Genomic DNA, 21,494 nt, shown 5'->3' on the forward strand with positions numbered 1-21,494 from the left:
ATGATTATTTTCTGCTGTTAAGCCAAATATGGAACTGTTACCGTACGCCCCACCATTGAAAAAAATTAATTACTGATAAATGCGCAAGAACGCGCAAACTGTAAAACAGAGATTCAACACTCTAAATGATGCTGTATTAAATGGTAAAATAATTGTTGTAACCGGACGTGACTGGCTATATTAAAACTCACATTATATTTGGAAAACTTTAAAATAATATATATATATATATTTTTTTTTTTCAATTGTAATATTTAAGCCCTTCTGTAAGAAGAATGATAGTTTACAAACTTGTAATTGAAGTTACATTAGTAAGAACCTACCTATCTGGATAGATTCCAATAAATCACTAACAATTGGCTCTTTTTCATCCACATAGTAAGCCTCTTTGTCTACGACTGAACAGGAGCGAGAAGTGTTAGGAAGAACTCATTGTTCATACCCTTCTAAATATAGCTTGCCGCTGATAAAACAGTAACGCTATTTCTCACAACATTCTTCAAGTGTTAAAAGAACATGAATTCATATTCACCAATGCCTAACTAAAAAGGTAAAAGGTGAAGGTATGCCTAACTAAACAAGTCGAAATTTGATTTTTGTTCACTTAGACTGGGAAAATTGCATACTGTGCGCCGGCTGGAAACGCATGGCGGGAAATGGTCTGGCGTCGAAAGGGGTTGCCTGTTCGAAATCTGGGTACATAACGAACCTTAGTGTAGTCAGCCGGTGTGGGCTTGGGAATGCGTCTAGCTTGAGGGTTAGAGTAATAGATCTTGAAAGATCGCAGTGCGCCCTCCCGAAATTCCATTCCATTATATATTCTTCTCTATGTTAATATTATATTATATAATTTCATTGTAGCTGTAATTTTAATTTTAGTTCTATTTTATTTTCTATATTCCTCTTTTATTAATATATTATTATGCTATATAGTTTCACTATAACTGTAATTTTAATTCTAGTTTCTATTTTATTTTATTTTATTTGGTATATCTCTTATATTAATAATATATCTGAACTGCAACCGAACACGAGCGTTGCTCATTCTGTCCTCAAATTTTGTTAATATTAATATATCCTCTTTTTATATTGAGCCGTGCCCACTACCATGGCCGTTCATCTAGTACGTCACTTCATCCGTCAGAGCGCTCTCAGACGTCACAGTATAGATAGCGATATCAATCCTTTCATTTGTCCTTTCCAAATAATCCTATTGGCCGGTTCAATTACGTCTCACGAGGATAGAGGGGGAGAGAGTTTACCTGTTATAACGGACATACACGGAACGTCACTCGGGTTCCGGTACGCGGCAGATAACTTAACAAGACTTAGGCTCTCGTACGCGGGAGATACACGGAACGTCACTCGGGTTCCGGTACGCGGCAGTTACACTTGGCTCAGATTCAGGCTCTCGTACACGGCAGAAATATTTATCAAGACTTAGGATTTTTGTACGCGGCAGATATAGACAACGTGACTCGGGCTTTGTATGTGCTTGAGATAGATCAGTGGAGTAATTAAATTGCGTCGTGTGTGTTTGGGATTGTAGTGGATCGTTGTTTGAAACATCGCTTGCTAGTGATACGTCTTGGGGGCAAGTTTTAGTATTTGCATGGAGTAACATATTTGTGAGATATATGTGTTTGAGGTAAATTGTATTGGGAATTATGTTATGAGATTGATTTCAAATGTGAGTTCACGTTCCGAGACGGTTAGAGTGATAGAGCAGCGATTACGGTCTCACATTTTGTTTTAGTGTTTTCCCTGCTCCATTTTGATTGTTGGTTTCCTTCGCCGCTATTTTTGTTATCATGTGCGTCGAGTTTTGTTGCTATTTAAATGATCTTTGAGATTGGAATTATCGTCCGTTACTTATTACGTGTATCTGTCTCCATCCCTCTCTCTCTCCGTTGAGTATTCATTTTGTAAAGTGCAGAGATTTGTGTTAATGCAATTTGCACAGTTTATGTGAGCAATATGTGCAATGGGTAATGTATAGTGATCAGTCATGTGATGCCTTATGCTTGGTACAGTTTCTCTGTTATTGAGTCTACATGTATTTTTAGTTTGCTTAGTCAGATTGAGTGGTATCTATGGTCGAATGGATCATGTATTAAGTTAATGTGCTGGCTGGGTGTGGTGTTCAGATTCATACTCAGTTAATATATATATTTAGAGAGTGGTTCATGAACATATGGTTAATAGGTTAGTCACTGATTGTCGAGAGACGGCCATATTAGATTGTTTTATCACTAATAAGTGTGTTGGCCTCAGCCTTGTGATACTTACATGATTTACATATCCTGGGGATATCATTTCAGATTAGTTCGTCCTATTTTCATTCACCTATTTCATATTTATTGTTATTTCATTTTCCATTTATGTACATTGTTACTTATTATTGTTAATTATATTTGTTTTACAAATTCACACTATTCATTTCTAAAATTCTTCTACTGCGCACACCCAATCCTTCCAATGTGCCGTCCACCTGGCGAAAGCATCCAATATGAGAAAGATAAAGAGGAGGAGTGAATGATCGTACCACGCCGTCCTCGTATAATATTGATTGTATTTTATTTCTATTGTTGTAATTATATTCTGTATATTTAAATTTAAATAATAAATCATTCCCCAACTGCTCATCATGAAGAGAAAAAGGAATTGGTTTGGTCACTGGCTGTGAAGAAACTGCTTACTGAAGGATGAACTGGAAGGAATGGTGAATAGGAGGAAAGTTCGGGGCAGAAGAAGATATCAGATGATAGACAATATTAAAATATATGGATCATATGCGGAGACTAAGAGAAAGGCAGAAGATAGGAAAGGTTTGAGAATGCGGGTTTGCAGTGAAAGTCCTGCTCTTGGGCAGATATTATGAACGAATGAATTCCTCAACTGTATCGATGAAAAATTCGAGTTCTGACATGGACTTAAACCTGAACCACTGCGTGACGGGGGACTGCGCATGTTTCCATATCGCAAAAGGTAAATAATGCGTTCTTATTTCACTATCAGCTGAAAAGTGAAACTTTTCCCAGACAATTGCATTACCATATTCCGTTTGATTTTATTCATTTTTATGTATTCTTAGCGCAAACAGGACAAATAGCTGAAATGATTTGCAGTGAATTGATTGGAGACTGAAAATTATTTATTGTATTTTATTTTATATTTAGTGATGAACTATAAATTGCTAGTCTTGTATGCATGCAGACCGAGTATGTCTCAACGCTGCACGAGAACCACGGTCACTGATTCAAATGCATTCTAGAGAATGGATGTCTTTCGTTGTCATTGTCATTTGATTACCTCCAGTGTCATACAAACCTCATGACACAGGATTCCCACCGCATGCGCCTAGTATTAAATACACGAAACGGTCGGTTAGGAATTTCCCTGTAAGATAGTAGGGGTTCATTTCCTCTGTGTGTGTGTGTGTGTCCCTCGCAATTATTTATATTGATTCACATTCACAGCTATAAAGTAAGAATGGGCCAAAGTATTCGAAACTAATAATAATAATAATAATAATAATAATAATAATAATAATAATAATAATAATAATAAAACCACGCAAACAAACGTACTATACAAAAGGCCAATTACTTCCAAGATGTATGAAATTCGAAATTACAAGTTTCATAGGATAAAGATATCCTGGATCAGAAAAATGATGCACTGAACATAACGTATAAGAAAAGGTAAAATTACTTCCATAATAAGTAAGACCAGTACGATTACAAAAATGGAGATTACATCTTTTAAGAATAGAGCACCAAGGTTTCAGAAAGTTGGTCCTTCAACACAATAGATATGGCAGACCCACAGAATGCCCAAGAAGCAGATAAATGTAAAGCAAGGAGAGGTTAATACTTAATGTAATTCTTCATAATTTATTATTATTATTATTATTATTATATAAGAGACATAAAGTAAGTCCATAAAATTTTCCTCAGCGTTCTCGGACGTAAATCTAGAAATGGAATTCATGATCCAAATCCTTTTTCAGACTACTTAGTATATAAGAGTATGACAATTGATAAATATTCTTCATTTTTGGATATATATTTTTAATATTATATAATCACTAATTAACTTTATACTTTTTTAACTTGTTAACATAAAATAATTACCTGGCTGACTAGATTCGAAGTAGTATTTTTCATTGTCCGAAGTCTAGTGAAGGTCCCGCCTATCTTCTGGTTTCCTTTTGTGGTGGGGTGTGTTCATGATTGTATCAAAAAGGGTGTGTGTTTTGAAATTCAGTTGAGTGTTCAGGATGTGCTGTGAGTGTGTTTTGTATGTTTGTAAATTTAATTTTGTTTTATAGTGTTAAGTTTCCGATTTTTTGGCTGGATGTGTAGTATTTTCATGTCAGTGTCTATGTTGCTGTAGTTGTGATTAGAGTTTGTGAGGTTTCCTGCTTAGGTTCAATTATTGTGTGGTTTGGTTATGTCTGGATATGTTCCTTGTAACGTGCTTGAAATGATCTTCCACTCTGTCCAAAATAGAAGTCGTTGTAACTGCTCGTACTGCATCATAGTTTGTATACACCTCTTAAGTTGTATTTATTTGTATGTCTTGTCTGTGTGTTAAGATGTTTTTGTAGTGTGTTCTGTATGCAATGTTGTATTTTAGTTTCTTGAAAGATGATGTAATCTTGTATGTGTTCTTGTTTTCGTATGTTAGTGTGATTTATTTGTTTTGTTCTTGTGTTTTGTGTTGCGTTTTATTGTTTGCGTTTAGTCTTTCTAATTATGTTTGGGGTTGTACAAATAAATAAAACTTAACAGGTGTATACAAACTATCGTGCAATAGTTGCAACGACTTCTACATTGGATAGAGTGTAAGATCATTTCAAACACGTTACAAGGAACATATCACAGACATAACCAAACCACACAATAATTCAACCTACGTAGAACACATCACAAACTCCAATCACAACTACAGCAATATATATATATATATATACATATATATATACATATATATATATATACTGACATGAAAAGAGTACACATACAGCCAAAAAAAAAAAAAACAGAAACTTAACACTCTAGAATAATATGAAATTTACAAACCTACAGAAGCATACCCACAGCACATCCTGACAACACAAGTGAACTTCAAAACACACATCCACACACATCGTTTTCGACACAATCATGAACACACCCCACCACAACAGAAACCAGAAGGTAACGCGGGACCTTCACTAGGCTTCGGACAATGAAGAATATCACTTCGAAACTAGGCAGCCAGGTAATTATCTAATGTTAACACAGTAAAGAAGTTATAAAGTTAATCAGTGATAAATATTGTTGTAATCGGTTTTTTCTTACAGACCTTTGTCAGTTAAGGAAATAGGATTGCTGACCTCAACGTAAAACAAGATTCAGTATGAAGAATTTGCATACTGAATATTGTGCAACAGTTACTACACGTTTTAAAGTTTATAAGTAAACAAGCACATTATGTCTGTTTTCGCCTCAAGAACGGTGACATAAAGTAAAGTTTATGTTCAGCGGTCGAAAGTATTTAAGTTTAATATTATAATTTCAGTGCAGGCTAGTACGAACTAAAATAATTACCTTTCATTTTTAGTTATTTAATGACGCTATATCATTTTAGCATCAATGAAATTGGTGCCAAGATTTATTTAGCGACACGAGGTCGAGGATTCGTCCTATAATTACTTGGTACTCGCTTTACAGTTGGGAAAACCTTGGAAAATACCCAATCAGATAATCAAGCGGGAATCGAACCCATGCTCTAGCGCAGCACAGGCTCAATAGACAAACGCACCAATTGCGAGAGCTATTCCTGTGACAGAATTTCTTGTTAAAATGTACGTACCTTAATTATTAGGGCTATGATTTTCATGATTTAGCATTTTTTTATCAGGTCAATGAGTTGCTAAAGTATACAGTAATCCGTTTTATGAAAAATTAATTAAATTAAAGTACTTTGTTAGAGCATATTTGTGCATACGAGTATTTTACAGTTTTATCCCGATAGAGCATATTTTAATGATCTATTGGTCTGGTCATATTCAGTAAATTTTTACATTTTTAAGCTTTTTATGCATTTCTCTAAATCCAATGTTTGTTTTCGTTGTTCTTTAAATTTCTTAGAATTATATTTTTTCATTTTCCTCTGGTAAAATTTTAATGTTTTCTTTCACCCCTATTCTGTGGAATGTGCAAAATAGATTAGAGCCTAAATGGTTACGAGTCACGACAAATATTTGTCTATTGTTTTCACGCAAGTAGAGAAAGAGAGGGCTAGGTATTTCACTTGAAGCAACTGGATGTGGAAGTAGAAAAAACCACTTCGTTGCCAAATTTCAAAAAGAGGAGGGTGTGTGAGAGGCAGCGGCAGAATTAGAGTCAAGTGATATTGTTCGTTTTAAATTTGCTCCCATTTTATGAGTGTTTCTATATACAAAACTTTGTTAGCTGACAGCAGACAATCATTTTGATTTGAAAATTTGCAAAAAGTATTCACTTGTACATTGCAACTCGGGTCTCATATAGACTACATACAATGAAAGCTCTTGAAAGTAAGTTAGCATTTTCTGTTTTTGATAAAATTTATATGCCTTGAAATTCCTTAAATTTCACTTTTTTCTCTTCTGGTCGTTATTCTAGGTATAGTTTATTCCGAAGTGAACTACAAGGAAAATATTTAAATTTGTTATGGCATATTTTTCATATTTTATAGCATATTTTTTTAAATATATAGATCGTAAGTGCATGCTTTGTACATTTTTAAGGTATGACAATCCTAGCTTTATTAATTACACATTAATTCTGAAAAGTAATGTCATTATCAATATTTATAATTGCACTTTCATGCTATAATGAAACTTGCTGCAATCTATTAGGAATTCTGTTCAATCTGCCGTGTGTTTCGTAGGAAATAGTTTGTTTGTCGTTTATTTTTACGGACGTTTTATCAATTGCTGCAGTTATCTAGCGTCTTAGTGAGATATAGGTGATAATGCCAGCGAAGTAAGTCCAGAATCCAGAGCCGAAAGTTTTATCTCTACGAAGAGAATTGCATTCAACAAATAGATCGCCTTACTTCACATTAATTGTAACGATAATTTAAACTTACAGAATTTTCCCTCTTTCTCAGGTGGTCGACGATTCTCTGACAGTTTATCTTGAACGTATCTGTATTCGTTGTTGTGTTACGAGCACCTCACTGTACTTCTTCGAACTGTTCGTTTCAACGGTTCAATTTTACTCCAGTTCTCTTACTTCCCCTTACGTGGTTTATTCTTGTTTATCTTATCTTTAGCACTTTCAATTAATTTCAATTCTGTGATTTGAACACCGTGCACAATGAGAAGCACAATAAAATTAGCCTACATGTAAATTACAGTTTTCAAGGAATTTGAAATATACAAGGTGTTAGGGGTATACGTGCAAATATTTGTAGAGATAATTGGGTATAATATTCGGATTCACATTACGTAAATAATTTCTCAATCTCCGTAGTTGCTTTTAGACATGAAAAATACCATGCTTTTTAGGTTAGTTAAGATTTCCAGGCGATTTGTTTTCTCTAGGAACGTCTGGCTAGTTACGAGAAGGTCCAAGCTTGTGAGGGTTACCTGTCGTCACAATGTGGATGCTCACATTAATTTTAACAATATTTACGTTCTCGTTTCCGTTCCCGGTTTATTGTGAACCAGCCTTTACAGGTAACCAAATAATTTAACGTATATACAATATACACACAATCACTTTGTTACATTAACACATGCCATTATATTCATGATGTATTTTGTACTGGAATACGTTCCAATTTCGAACACAGCCTGTATATTTAGTCTCATTAAGTATGGTAGAGTGCAATAAAACAAAATAATTTAAAGTAAGGTTATCTAAATTATCAAAGTAAGAAAAGGTTTTATATACGATATGGCTTTCACTTCTAAGCAATGAAGAAAGAATTAAAATAAATGTAAATTTACAAATTGTTATTGAAATAAAAGGAACATACGAAATAAAATAATCTCTTTCTTAACTAGTGCACAATTCTTTTTAGAAACGCTGTGTCACATTACGTCAAGTTGCGGTCCACGGTCCTCAGCCCGCGGACGAAGAGATAAAGTCTCTGGCATACGGCAACAAAATAGTCTATTTGGAATCCTGACATGTATAAATCATAGCCAATGCCTCGATTACAGACTGTTTTCTTGTTTCTACATTAAATGAAATCGGCTAATTCAGCATCGTGAATCCTTCCATTACATAAAGTGAGCTTCCCGCAAGGTTAATGACCTTGACTGTCTTTTTGCTGGAGTACATTGATCAAAAGACGCGTGTATAGTCTGAACTGACGGGCGTTTCATAGAACGATCTTAGACAACAGACCGTAAAATACATGTTAAATTTATGGAAAAACTGTTAGAGCAAGGAAAAAATGGAGATGAAGAATGTGGAGCTTAAATACCATGTCTATTACAACTCATCGCTACAAGTGATTGAAAACCAAACAAACATATCATGCCTACGCTTGTATCTCTTCAATGACAGTTCTTATCTGAACACGAGAAGTATCACTAGCGGGTATTCACTGCTGTTTTTAAACTTTAAATATTTTAAATTTCAAATATGTGCATACAACTTGTCCTAAATTGGTTATATAATATGTATAGACTCAATTAAACTGTGGTTATCATTATAAGACTAATTTTAACATATTAAAAGTTTTATTAAATGTTATTCATTGCATGCTAAAATGACTTAAAAGTACTATAGTACTCACATATAATTTTATAATGCTTTTTATACATTTTCAATTTTATAATTTGTATACGTGTTCTCTCACTGTATTCACCTACATATGTTCAATTGTCTCCACCTGAAGATTACTTTTTAAATAATTCGAAAATATTTGTGGAAATATAACTTTGTAATGCAATAAGACAGAAAATTCTGTATGAATATAGATTTATAAGTTGTAGACAAACTACACAACTATAATTTAATATAAATGTCAACTTATCTGAAATCAACTCTCAAAATGACTTTCAAGTTAAAAGCGAAGCCAAGCAGAGAAAAGGAAAACCTGTCAGCCTATCAATCATATTTATATCTACAAGTTCTTAAGAGTATGTACTTAGTAATATATTATTTTACAGTTACGTGTTATTCTAGACTTCTTATCTGGGCAAGAAAGTCGAGTCATTCTCCATAAATAATTATACTGTGTTTATGCCGTCACTTCCAAGTTAGTCTTGCGAAATGATTTAAAATCTTATTAGTACAACAAGCGACTAATATAGAGCACAGAGAAAATTGTGCTAACTAGTAAAATGGGAAACTAGTATTTTAATCTCCAAGGATTCTGACCTTTGTTTTCCTGATAGACATGTGGTGAGACAACTGTGGAGTCGGAAGGACGTCGGATAATGTATTTAAGGGCTTAGGTACAGCTTACAGCAGTAAAAGTTTTGGAGATATTCAACATTTTTTCCTCCATTACTGTATCTGAATATTTACACAATTTTACTGCTGTGTGCTTTATCTAACCCCTTAAGAAACAGACAAACATCCACACTCCAGACGGGATTAGAACTCACGATTATAGGAGACAAGAGTCTATATTATCTGCGGAAATGCGGTGGAATTTAATTAGTATTTTAGTCTATTTTAATTGTAAGTTATAATTCTCAAATCTAAAGTATTAATTTAGCCCATGAATGCTGTAATAAAATGCTAGAAACAACAAACATAGAAATTCTTACGTTTCATTACTATGTTGCTTATATAACACATATTCTAATAGTAAACGCACACAAATGTTCAGGTACATTGAAGTGGGATATTCTTTATGAAGGGTGTTTTTGTTTAGCTTTTTTCACAAATCTGCGGTTTTGCTTCTAATGCTCTTTCCTCTCAATAGAATGGAACAAAAGATTGTAGGATTGGGAAGCAGTTTAAAATGTCAAATTCATACCGTACAGTATAATTCGGTGCCAGTGTTATTGAAGCATTCGAAAAATGTAAACTAATTGTCTGTCTTTAATTGCTCGTAGGTAGTAATTTGAAATGATAAATAACATTTAATGAGCATTTTAAAATTATTATGCTGAATTTTGAATGGAGAGAAATTTTGCAACCCGAAAATTTCTAACAAGGATAGACGTCTTACAGAAACACTCAGACGTGAAGTGTATAGTCTACTTCAGGCTAGATTTTGTGAAGATTTTGAATAAGATACCTGATGGATCAGTTTCTTGTAAAGAAAATTAGAATTCCTTTACAACTCGCAGAAATGATACAAGAAACAGCGGTGTTACAAGTTGCACGTACTTTCGCATTATGCATTTTACTATGTTTCTAATATAAAACAGTTATTTTATGTAACCCTATACCGAATTTTACGTAGGCCTAACTACTTATATAACAGATATCTTAGTAAATTCAAAAGTATTCCATATTTTAACCAGTTACACCGTAGTCATCGTGTAAGTTGCTATAAATCCAGGGGTATTCTACCTGTATAATTATACTACCTTTGAGGTGAGAAAGGGTAATTCGTATATGATACGAACTGAACTTTAAACGGAAGTCTGCTATATTTTAAATGATAACTATGATATTCTGACTGAACATCAAATGTTTTACCACTTCTGCTTAATCCAGAAAAAGTTAATTTCATTTTTAAGTCAATATACCAGGCCAGCAGAACCCGTAACTAGGGGAAATACGACGTCAGGCTCACTCCACTTCAATTGGGGATGATTGACTTCTACGTAGAGATGTTGATATTCTTTGCATGTTTGAAGTATATCAGTGGCGGCACTGTAATTAAAAAAATAAAGATTGTAATAAAGCCATTGTATTTATAATGTGTAATGTCGTTTCAAGCTTTACGATTATGCTAGGTTTTCTGTCAGTAGTTTCTTTTAATTTCTTTGCACCTATCCTGCTTAGATTATCCAAAACTTTCCTCTTATGATCACTTACGAAAACATAAATTTGTAGCATTTAAGTAATGAACCTTTAAAATTAATATATATGTCACTATTCATTTCAATACAAAAGGAACACAACGAGTGATGTCCTTAATTTAACACTGTATAAATAAATAATCAATATGCAAGAGATAGGTTTGGAAGTAAACCCGAAAAGATAAAATATATGATGATGTCTCGTGACCAGAATATTGTACGAAACGGAAATATAAAATTGGAAATTTATCCTTTGAAAAGGTGGAAAAATTCAAATATCTTTGAGCAAATGTTTTTCCTAACTAATCCTCCTCCTTCTCGCGAAAAATTTTTCTTCTCGCACATTACTGATTCTGAAGTAAGAAGGGCTCTTAAAAGCATTAAATCTAAAGCACAAGGCTCTGATAACATAAGCATAGTCTTTATCAATAAGTTATTTGATGTCGTGCTTCCTGTAATAACCCATATTTTCAATTCTTCAGTTATCACGTCTGTTTATCCGCAACTCTGGAAAACAGCTTTGGTACGCCCACTTCCTAAAGTAAATTCACCTACTTCTGCAAAAGACTATAGGCCAATCTCCATTCTTAACGTTTTATCCAAAGCCCTGGAACGCATCATTCATAAGCAGTTGTCAGACTAGCTAATAGAATTTAATCTTTTAGACCCTTTACAATCAGGATTCAGAAATGGCCATAGCACTTCTACTGCTTTGTTGAATGTTACTGAGGACATACGCGCAGCCATGGATAAACGACAGGCTACTGTACTAGTTTTATTGGACTATAGCAAAGCCTTTGATTCTGTTGACTTCGATCTACTATTGACTAAACTACAAACGCTACACCTTTCTGATAGTGCTATCACCTGGATGTACTCCTACCTTACTGGCTGCCAGAAGCGTGTCATATCTAGTAATCGTTTCTCATCCAGGCGTACTGTAGATACAGGAGTTCCTCAGGGATCAGTATTAGGCCCCTTGCTATCTCTATTTATATAAATGGAATTTGTAAATCATTTAAGCACTGCAGATATCAAATATATGCAGACGACGTTCAATTGTATATTTCAGCCCGTCCTGACGCACTAAATGATAGCATTGATAGTCTTAATGTAGATCTTGATTCCATCTCTTCCTGGTCTCAACAATTTGGGCTTAACCTAAACGCATGTAAATCACAGGGCTATTCTGTTCGCGAACCGTAGATTAATTCCTGAAGTCAACGACCTGAATATTCCACCTGTGAAACTGAATAAAACAATCATCCTATTTAGCTCTACCATAAAAAATCTCGGAGTGCATTTCGAATCTAATCTCAGTTGGGATACGCATATTAAATATACATGTAAGAAGGCATTCTATATTCTCCATTCACTAAAAAGATTGTATCATTATCCATCTAAATTAAAACAGACACTGGTACAGACACTCATTCTACCTCACTTCGATTATTGCGACGTTTTGTTCAGTGATCTCAGGATTGATTCCGCTCAGAAACTACAGCGTGTTCATAACGCGTCCGTCCGCTTCATTTGTAATGTTCGATACAATGATCATATCTCACCTTCTTTCGAGAAGTTACCATGGCTTAGGTTACATGAGAGGAGAAATCTGCACTCACTTTCTTTCCTATATCGAATTATGCACACTTCATCCCCCTATTATTTATTCGCTCGTTTTCATACTCTCTCTCGCTATCATAATATTAATACTCGATCACAACGCGATAACACGCTAGAAATTCCACTTCACACATCATCTCTGTATTCCTCATCTTTCACCGTTTCTACCTCTCGTCACTGGAACTCTCTGCCGCCTGAAGTGAAGGGCTGCCGAACATTGAAATCTTTCAAATCCAAGTTAGAAAATTATCTTATGACGAGTTGCCAAACTAACTTACTATTATGACAAGTGTTGTATTGCATGTTTCTACGTATTCACATTTTTTTATGTTCTAGTGATATTTAACTTATTTTATATTTTTGTTTTCATATTTTCCGATATTGGTATATCTATAATGTGATAAGTTGAGCTATATATAATCATAATTTTCCTTACTGTGTGTACTTAAAAATATTGTATTAATTGTATGCTTTGTACTGCACTATTTTATTACTACTATTAGTATTATTATTACTATTAGGCCTGTTATTATTATTATTATTATTGTTGTTATTATTATTACTATTCTTATTATTATTAATATTATCATTATTATTATTAATATTATTATTATTATTATTATTATTATTATTATTATTATTATCAATAATTGTCTTATTTTCTTATACTTTGTATGCCTCATTTATTTTTGACCTGCTGTTCACATTTTATTATGCTTCTTTTTCTTTCTCTATGTTATTATTATGTCTGATTTCTTCTTTCTTGTTGTTTACATTTTATTATTATTATTATTATTATTATTATTATTATTATTATTATTATGTTATTCAGTTTTGTGTGTAAAATTGTAGTGTACTTCGTAAATTTCTAGCGTTTTTGTAACGCAGTTTTTACTTCTGGTTGAATGTTAGAGAGGCCGTATGACCTTAACTCTGCCAGGTTAAATAAATTATTATTACTATTACTATTACTATTATTATTATTATTATTATTATTATTATAACAATAACAAATATAAACGATACTTGGGAGCAAATTGAACGTAGTATAAATATGGTAAATGCCTGTTATTATTCGGCTGAGAAGCTTCTGTCATCCAGTCTCCTCTCAAAAATCTGAAAGTTAGAATTTGTAAAATAGTTATATTACCGGTTGTTCTGTATGGTTGTGAAGCTTGGACTCTCACTTTGAGAGAGGAACAGAGATTAAGAGTGTTTGAGAATTAGGTGCTTAGGAAAATATATGGGGTTAAGAGGGATGAAGTTACAGGGGAATGGAGAAAAACGCAAAACTGCACGCATTGTAGTCTTCATCTGACATAATAATTAGGTACATTAAATCCAGACTTTTGAGATGGACAGGGTATGTAGCACATATGGGCGAAACCAGAAATGCATATAGAGTGTTAGCTAGGAGGTCGGAGGGAAAAAGACCTTTGGGGAAGCCAAGAGGAGGATAATATAAAAATGGATTTAAGGAAGGTGGGATATGATGTAGACATTGGATTACTCTGCTCAGGATAGGGGCCGATGGCGAGTTTATGTGAGGGCTGCAAAGAACCTTCGAGTTCCTTAAAAGCCGTAAGTAAGTAATCAATATACAGTTCGTAATAATGAACTTACCCGAAAGTTTATCTATTCCATAATTCTTAATATGGACTTCGTTTAAATGTCGTTTAATATTGAAATGACGAGTAGAAATAAATTGGATGAGACACAGTAAACAAACAATTCTTTCGGATTTTTTAACAAAACAATAATATTCCCATTTCCTTTGGAAGTAGTATTTCTTCATGGATTTAGGTTTTGCCATGTTTCAGTTCCCTTCGAACTGCAGTACGCGTATTGTGTACCTACCGCCGCTAGGATGAATGTTGATATAGCTGAGCGCAACTAGAACGCCATGACCTCACTGGTAGAAAAGGTGGATGGGGTAGGAGGGGTAAAAGGCAGTCGCTCTGAGGAGCTACAGTTCTGCAGGTCTGCAATATACGATTATCTCCCTGTTCTCTAGACTTTTCATAATGTGTACGCTGAAGATCTCGACTAGGAGCTATATATCATTGTTCTCATATCTACATGAAAATGTTGTCAATTGCACATGTTAAAATATTACGAGATATGAAATAGTAGTAGATCCCTAATGGGCAATAAATCTGACACTGGTCCGTAAAACATTTGTATCTGTTCAAAGCTTAGAGTGACTTAGACAAATGCACTAAGTTACAGACCATTTTAGTAAAAGGGAAACAAATATACACAGTTGTCATTGTTAATTCCTTTTCGGTGAATATCAAACAGGACTACGTGTTTCATGGATTAATGAATTCAAGAACAGCAAAATGTAACTGTTCTATCGCTTTTAAAAATGTACGAATGTTTTTTGTCATCAGAGAAAGAATATACCGAGAATGACTGACAAAAAGTACGAAATGATATGCTTCAAACAAATATAATTACTATTGAGAGAATTACAGTACAGGACAATCTCGATAATCCGAACACACTACGAAATGTTCATACAGAATCGGAAAGTGCAAACTATTAGTTTCGTTAAATTGTTTTAAAGGTACTGTACGTAATTAGGGCTGTAGCCTTTGTATTTTTTTTTTTTTTAGTTAAGTACAGTATTGTTATTTTTTTCGTGCTCTTCTGTATATTTTAACTACTTGATAGAATAATAAACTTCACAGAGTGATTTCTGTGCGGTGTTATCGCTATGTGCATTCACTTTCCAACCAACGGTCCGAGATTCGATTCCCAATATGGGCAATGTAAAAAAAATTTCTGTTCACGGGATTGGGTGTCTGTCCATTCCCTTGCGATTACTCTGTGATATCTCAGCGGTGGCCTTTCGTCATGTAGATCCCATAGCCAGGAGGGGCCTCCATTTGTGAAATGTCTAACGTACGATCAGATGAATCTACCTCCCCTATCTGCAGTGGTGTTTATGTCGGATAAAGGAGAGGTTAAGCAGAGTGAGAAAGAAAGAAAGAGCATAAGAAAGAAGGAGAAATGGATGAAGAGGAAGGGAGGAAAGAAGGAAATGAAAGGAGAGGTTGATTTCTATCACCTTTTTATACAGGGTCTAAGGGGTATAAGTGCCATTATTTTAACTATGATTATTCATGTCATAAGAAAGAAAAAATGTCCTTACAATTTTTTCTAATTGCAATATTTAACTAGTTATTAAAGTTTACAATATTAGACGTTTTGCAACGTTGCTGGATGGGGAGGAGGGGGTTTATACTGTAAGTACACAGTACAACTCAAGGGGATACAACTATACGGGTACAAAATAGATGCTCTGTTCTAATGCAGGAGCGTATCATGATAAAACTGTTGTTTACATAAAACGAGCAGCAAATACAAACATTCAATCTCATTAATAGAACATTATGGTAAATTTCATTTTATGTAACAATATTGCTGCATTTTTATTGTAAGCCTACGTCTAAAAATAAACAATAATGGTTTTCTGCACAAAATCACAAGAACTTTTTGTCTAATGCAAAATTTTAATCTCTCCTGCTTCCGTAAAGCAGTATCATTTTAAAATAAATTTGTGGTTGTATGACTTTCAAATCGGAGTAAGAGGCTCTTAATTTCTAAAAATCGTTGAGAAACTGCTACAAAATTTGCCGATTAGGAACCTTCTTTGACAAAAACGTTGACGGTACATACTTTTTGTCTCACTTTAATTACGATTACTTTCTCCATAAATTAATAACATAGGCTATGATATTCCTAAACTGTAAATAACATTGTAAGTTTTTTATTGAATACCTTGTACTGAACTGTCATCCGCTCTGCAGTAGAGCTATGCACAGGGAGCTTGACTCGTACTTACGTCTGTGCAGAGTACTGCCTGCTGAACACGTTGCCACGTCTCTCACGTCAGAATATTAACAAATTTAAGCATGCATTTTTATTTAATTTCACGAAAACGTAATAGAATACACAAATTTAAACTATAGACCTATTAACCTTTTGCTATATATACCTACTGATTTGTTTTCCTAATTTTACTAACGATATAAGCAGTATAACGCAACTAAAATAAGAAAAAAAAGTTTTTCTGGGAAAACTATCAAGTATGGACATTTTTTGATCCTGTAGACCGTTCCCGACAACTGTGGAAAGGACGGCACTTATACCCCTTACATCCTGTATATTTTATACTACTGTAGAAGTTTTTTTTAGTTCAAGTACAGTAATTGCATATGTTCGATAATCCGAACTACATCCCGTCCCAATCTGTTCTAATCATCCAGGTCCGATATCGTTTTGCTTACTCGATACTTCAATGAATTTCAAGAAATGCATAATTCCTTCTGCTATCATTATAAGAAATATGTTGGCATAGTAATAAATATCCTATTATTTGTACTTTAGTATATGACTGTTCCATACCTACAAAGATCAGGAATAAAACGAAAAAAGAAGTATTTTAGAGCCCACTTTTCTAGTCAATTTGTCTCTAAACTTGGGATCTGGCAGGACTTTTATATTATTTACATGGAGGAAGGAGAGATAGAATGGGAAAGGGGAAAAAATGCACTATTTCTGCCCGATCTTTAAAACACTCCTCAGTTCCTCTTCATTTCATTGTTCATTTACTTCCTTTTTTCGTCGCTCAATTTCTGCAATGGATCAGTTACGGTAGTTTTTGAAAATTATGTCCAGTAGATATCTCTGTTTCCTAAAATTTCTCTAAAGAAGTTTTAAATAGGAAGTATAATTCTTAAGATATTAATTAATTTGTACAGGGACATCATCTTATTTTTACTTCAATTTTTATTGTACCTGCGTTTCTAAATGTACTTGACTCCCATCCCTTTCACTAATGTCCTTGCTAATGTCAGTCACACAAACTTACGGCCGCTGTTGCTAGCAGTGAAATAAACAGTACAGAGTATAGTGTGTTTCAGAAATATGTTGCATTTTCTATAGAAGAAAAAGCTTATATTATTGAAGTTTATTTTCACACAAGTATGGTGTGTAGCATAACTGAATTTATCTGTGTGGACTGAGCACAAGTGAAGATTAGAGTTACCGAAAGTACGGTACCCTATAATATGGCACGGTACTTAACAGCATTATTTAAACAAGAATTTTGTTTTACTATTTGTAGGTATGAAGGACGATGATGTAAATTGGAATTACAATGTAACCGAATGTGAACAACAGTTTTTCTTGTTTTTTTTTTTTTTTTCAGAATTTCCTGATTATATCATTACGGACTATTTTCGTAGAAATGTCATTAATCTGGTAAATAAATTTAGAGCAACAGAGTGTACAGAAAGGAAGAAAAGTGTAAGATGGCCAACAAAGGTGACAGAAGATGCTGTAGAAGATGCTAGAGAAAGGATGCAGCGAGGTCGTAACAAGTCGGTCAAGAAGTTAGCTGTAGAAATTGGGGTTTCTTAAGGAAGTGCCCACAAAATTCTCAGGAATAAATTGGGTTAGTAATATGCTGAATAAAGGAGACATTACATAATGTATATAACCGCCTGAAGACTTGAGTTTGTGAAAAAAAAATTGTTACTATTCTACTGTTTTTTGATAAAATACTGTAAAGTAATGACCAAACTGAAAATCGTAATACTATATTTCCCTGTAACATAAATGGATACACTACTTTTCTCTCCTCCTATAGCTAGTAAAATGATTTGTTTACATATTGCACTAGCAACTCCAAACTCCTGTAATGGAAGGGGGGTAAAAGTGTTTCCGAGTATAGCCAGGTTAATGTTAAAAATGTTAGTAAAATAAAGTGATGTCCCTGTATAAGGCAGTAAAGTTAATTTCTTGTTCTATTTCAGAAGCGAACAAAGCTACATTAATTTTGCAAAGAATTTTGGTTACAACTGTAGCCCAAAATTTTATACTTTAAGAACCATTATACTGGAGGTATAATTTACAAGAGGTAATTAATTATTTATTAATTCGACTGAATTGATATTACATGTTTTTATTTACAATACACACATTAATTTGTTGTTTTAAATTAATACGTTTACATGCATTAATATAGGTTAAATTTGATAATAGATACTGAATATGAGAAAATCTGTCCAGCAGTTTGAGAAATGGTAATTATAGAGTGGGTCTCCATAATCTATTTTCTAATTTTTTTCTGAGAACTCTCAATTTTTACTGCCTTTTTCAAAAGAACTTAGAAAAAAAGGTAGCGAGATAACCTAATCTAACCTAAATTTCGACTTGGGGTAACAATCTGACAAACATATTAATCTCTCTTACCTTAATAGTTTGGTGCACTGATGCCTAAGTCGAAATTTAGGTTAGGTTAGAATAGGTTAGGTCATCTCGCTATTTTTTTAAATTCTTTTGAAAAAGGGAGTAAAAATTAGGGGTTTTCAGAAAAATTGGAAATTGATAGTGGAGTGGATCTACACAATTAGGTCTACCAAAGAAATCACTACACATAGGCGAGAGACTGACGCCATATCCAATACACGAGGTTCGGTATGTAAAATTAGTTTTAAATTTATGTTGGAAAGATCAGTTACTTAATAAAATAGGGTTAATAGTGGGTACAGTTAAAATGTCACACTTTAACAGATTCTTTCCCCTAGTCCTATTTCAGTTGTCAGCTTCTTATGCAATGCGGCCATTTCATATGTAAACCTACTAGCGCTCCGTCAGACAATTTACACCAAACTCCCCGTGTCCTTAACAAGATGGTATGATATTCCATTGGATGACTGCTAGAATATTCTGGTTGCAATATATTACGAAAATAAAGCAGCTCTTGCGAGCCAAACTATCATAATAATATACTTACCGAAATGTTTCTAAGTTCTTACCATAAAGTCTACACTGGAGATGGTCATTTCATACACTCGCAGTACTCATGTATTTCTCTGCGTGACCAATCCCTGTTAATAAAACTGTCGAATCTGATATATGTTTAAAATAGCAATTAACAAATTAATAAAGGTATCCCCGTCACATGCCATGAAGGCACTTGGGGGACATGGAGGTAGAACAAATTAAATAGAAAAACTTTTTTCCTTTTAGGTTCTGAGTAGTTGCAAAATCATTTTATCAGAGTCTCGCCCAAGCTGGTGATTTACTTGAATTATTTAAAGTAACAAATTGACATTATTATCACAACGTATTCGCGAACGATTTAATTGTCTAAAATGTATTAAATATAATGAGAAATATTGCATTTCACACATACCTATCTCTTATCAGTCACAAGTTACTACTGAAATATTACATTAACAACCCTGAAATTAAAATCTGATACGGCAACAAATTTAATGTAATCATGATACGAAATGTACTGTATGTTTATTTATTTATTTATTTTATTGGGTTATTTTACGACGCTGTATCAACATCTCAGGTTATTTAGAGTCTGAATGAAAAAGTGATAATGCCGGTGAAATGAGTCCGGGATCCGTCACCGAAAGTTAACCAGCATTTGCTTTTATTGGGTTGAGGGAAAACCCCGGAAAAACCTCAACCAGGTAACTTGCTCCGAGCGGGATTCAAAGATCTGATTTCGCGGCCAGACGCGCTGACCGTTACTCCACAGGCGTGGGCTGTACTGTATGTGCAATTTTTAACTTTCCAGAATAAATTTTATACAATATCCAGAAAGTATAAAATTATGTAATTTAAAATTTGGAAATTCATGTAGGTATTAGGTATATTTATATTTCATAAGCCAATGACTAGTTGAAATTACACTTTGTAAACTTTTTTGTCCTTGCTGTATGTTATTCATATGTAAATATCTTTCCTTGGAATAATCATTTAAATTTTAAGTGCCGTGGTAATGAATAATCCCATAATAACGAACTAAACATACAATATATTCCAGTATTTCACATAACCTGAACAAACAATGTCAAAATAAACAAGCTCATTTTAAAATTATTTTCGCAGTCTCACGAGAGCGACAAAAACAAATACCGATCTTTCATTAACTGTAACAAAAAAGAAATAGTCGACTAAACACTTTCTTTCTCTGCTTCAAAGAAAACACTGTCTATTTCAGTAACAACTCACGAATATAAAGTACTTCACTGCTTTAATATCCAACCATTCATTTTGAAGTGGTGATAAATGTGAATGGTTCTATTCAACTAAACATCAACGATGTTCCAATTGCTTTTGTAACAAGACAACAAACAATACATTAAAAGTAAATAAAATAACTATTGTTATTTGGAAATTTACTTGATATGATTTCAAGAGAGCGGCAAATTTAAGTTACTGAACTTCATAATAAAACACTACCGGTACATTAATGTCTTTCATAGAAATAGTTTATAAACGTCATAGTCAATCTCTCTTAATTGAAAATAAAGATCAACCTGTTGTAATTCTACTTTCCTCAAATGTAATATGAATGTATTTACTTCCCTTCTTAATGTGGAAAGAAAATGATTTCAAATTATTTCAGAACAAGAAGTGCAATTGAATTCCATGTTAACATTTCCTATTTCATTCAAAATCAATTTTGAAACTACTTATGATCACGTACTTTTGCTTACTGTTCCTATACATAATGGCATGTTTGTTAATATTAATTCATTAAAACTTATGCGTTGTGACATAACATTACTCTATATTCTTCATTCAATTAATAGGATAACATTCCAACGTTTTCTTATACTTGTACGATATTCCTACCTTTATTACAGAAGAGTAATAACTGTAACAAATCGGAGTCCGAAATCTGCAGCGGTGCACAACTTGATGTAAATGCTTCACTGACCAGCACTCAACTAGCTTCACGGCACTGCAGGGTCCCACGATAACAATCCTTCTGAATAAAAACTACTACTACTACTGCTGCTACTACACCGTCATGTCAAAGACAGCCACCGCATGCAACACGTCGTACGCGAGC

General features: G+C 33.7%; 1 protein-coding gene across 4 annotated transcripts in view; it reads right to left on the bottom strand.

Annotated features, from left to right (window-relative positions):
- Prip (prip) overlaps nucleotides 1-21,494 on the bottom strand; it is a 217,104-nt gene extending 195,610 nt beyond the window's left edge. For 2 of the 4 annotated variants that reach the window (XM_069839750.1, XM_069839747.1), the window contains exon 1: nucleotides 21,275-21,494. The gene's annotated coding sequence lies outside the window, so the exon portion shown is untranslated. Of the gene's footprint in view, nucleotides 1-10,702; nucleotides 10,723-21,274 lie in introns of those variants that run through there. The other 2 variants (XM_069839748.1, XM_069839749.1) reach the window with 2 other exon arrangements.

This window comes from Periplaneta americana, chromosome 11, assembly GCF_040183065.1.
Source record: "Periplaneta americana isolate PAMFEO1 chromosome 11, P.americana_PAMFEO1_priV1, whole genome shotgun sequence".
NCBI lineage: Eukaryota > Metazoa > Arthropoda > Insecta > Blattodea > Blattidae > Periplaneta > Periplaneta americana.